The sequence below is a fragment of the Schistocerca serialis genome, unplaced genomic scaffold (assembly GCF_023864345.2).
Source record: "Schistocerca serialis cubense isolate TAMUIC-IGC-003099 unplaced genomic scaffold, iqSchSeri2.2 HiC_scaffold_314, whole genome shotgun sequence".
In the NCBI taxonomy this organism is placed as follows: Eukaryota; Metazoa; Arthropoda; class Insecta; order Orthoptera; family Acrididae; genus Schistocerca; species Schistocerca serialis.
The window spans coordinates 57,706-60,000 of NW_026047883.1; the positions used below are offsets into that span (position 1 = coordinate 57,706).

The window sequence follows — 2,295 nt, forward strand, 5'->3', positions numbered from 1 at the left end:
TGCCGACGTACTCAGCCTACGTTGTGGTACGGCCTGTCACCTGTCCGCCGATGTACGCAAAACCCACAAACTGTACTGCACATTGGTCCGTATGTACTGAATGATACATCGTGGCACATGTGTGACCGTACGACGACTGCGCCTAGCAACGGCAGACCATACAGTCCAAATATTGTGCACGCAGCTACGTGTCGTCTCCCTATAAGAGCTGGATTGCAGTGTGGTACGCCATTCAGACGTGTGGGAGGAACGGACGCCCTGGATGGCGATCAGCATGAGCAGTCTGTTGATGTAGTGGAGCGTGTATTCGGACGTAGTCGTCTCTTCTCACACACCGTGATAGCATGTTGCACCGCGTTCCACATCTGCGACATCCTGCAGAGGCCGGCTGACAGTCGTTCGCGCAATGGACACCGCATACGTACGGGGGCTACCTTCCACGTGTTCTCGAGGCGTGCACATGTTGTTGCGTCTATGTGGGCAGACGTAGTGTGTTGTGACACCTGACACAGGCATGCAATACTCGTTGCAAATGGCGATGGACGTCTACGTTTGCTGGTGACGTTACGCAAATGAACAACAGGTAACCCGTTGTGGTGCGGTTGTTCTCGCTAGAGGTGAATCAGTGTTGGCGACGATCGGTCGAGCTATTAACCGGTTGTTTCAGGGATACCCACCATGCCCACGAACGTGAAAGGGGACCCACCATGCCCACGAACGCGAAAGGGGATCTGGGTGTGAGGCGATACGCGGCGGTGGCTGGGTGGGACCGTCCCCGGCCGGTGAGGGGGGGCCGCCCGGCGTGCTGGCAGCGCGGTGCGTGGGCGCACGCGCTACAGCCGGCTGGTGGGGGCGGCCAGTGGCAGGCGCGCCGGCCGACGGACGCGGCAGGCGGCGCAGCTGCGCGCCGGCGCCCCCTGCTCGCGGCGCCTTGCGGCCAAAGTAGGTCCTCGCGGGCCCGGTGCGAAGCGCGGTGGCCATCTGCAGTGTGCTGGTCCGATTGAGGACTGTGTGCGCTGAGGATGCGCCGCCGCCCGGCGCTCGGCGCCGCGACGCCGTCTGCTGCTCGGTCGCCCCAGCGGTTCTCGCAGGTGGTTTGTATCGCAGCTGTGCGGACGTGTTGGCGCGTGCGCTGTGCTGGGAGAGTTCGCTTCGGCACCCAAGTGGGGCTTTTGTCCTTCTGTGGCGCTGGCGTTGGAGCTGCCGGTCACCGTAGGTGGCGCGTGTTGTCTCCCGCCGGCAATGCCACGACAGCACGCTCCCGGGCCTCTGTCGGCAGCGGCAAGCTCAGTTGGGAGCACGGGTGGTCGCACCTAAAGCGTCTACTCGCCTAACTCCGGGCGATTGCGCCTCTCTCGAACCCGACCAAGTACTTAGGACGGCGCTGCGCGCCGCCGGGACCTGAGAGGGTTTCGAGGTGTGTTGTGCAGGGGAGCTCAGCCTCCTCCTGTTTGCAGAATAATTGAGCGGACGCTTGCGTGTTCGCGCGGGCCCCCGGGACACACTCCCGGGCGGCCGGCTGCTCAGCTCTAGTTGACGCAGCTCCCTGGTTGATCCTGCCAGTAGTCATATGCTTGTCTCAAAGATTAAGCCATGCATGTCTCAGTACAAGCCGCATTAAGGTGAAACCGCGAATGGCTCATTAAATCAGTTATGGTTCCTTAGATCGTACCCACGTTACTTGGATAACTGTGGTAATTCTAGAGCTAATACATGCAAACAGAGTCCCGACCAGAGATGGAAGGGACGCTTTTATTAGATCAAAACCAATCGGTCGGCTCGTCCGGTCCGTTTGCCTTGGTGACTCTGAATAACTTTGGGCTGATCGCACGGTCCTCGTACCGGCGACGCATCTTTCAAATGTCTGCCTTATCAACTGTCGATGGTAGGTTCTGCGCCTACCATGGTTGTAACGGGTAACGGGGAATCAGGGTTCGATTCCGGAGAGGGAGCCTGAGAAACGGCTACCACATCCAAGGAAGGCAGCAGGCGCGCAAATTACCCACTCCCGGCACGGGGAGGTAGTGACGAAAAATAACGATACGGGACTCATCCGAGGCCCCGTAATCGGAATGAGTACACTTTAAATCCTTTAACGAGTATCTATTGGAGGGCAAGTCTGGTGCCAGCAGCCGCGGTAATTCCAGCTCCAATAGCGTATATTAAAGTTGTTGCGGTTAAAAAGCTCGTAGTTGGATTTGTGTCCCACGCTGTTGGTTCACCGCCCGTCGGTGTTTAACTGGCATGTATCGTGGGACGTCCTGCCGGTGGGGCGAGCCGAAGGCGTGCGACCGC

At 59.2% G+C, this 2,295-nt stretch overlaps 1 non-coding gene across 1 annotated transcript in view; it reads left to right on the forward strand.

Annotated features, from left to right (window-relative positions):
* The first annotated feature begins 1,543 nt into the window (after positions 1 to 1,543).
* The window catches only part of LOC126444927 (small subunit ribosomal RNA), a 1,909-nt gene continuing 1,157 nt past the window's right edge, over positions 1,544 to 2,295 (forward strand). Inside the window, exon 1 of the ribosomal RNA XR_007582848.1 lies at positions 1,544 to 2,295. This exon is cut by the window's right edge and continues 1,157 nt beyond it. This is a non-coding gene — a ribosomal RNA (small subunit ribosomal RNA).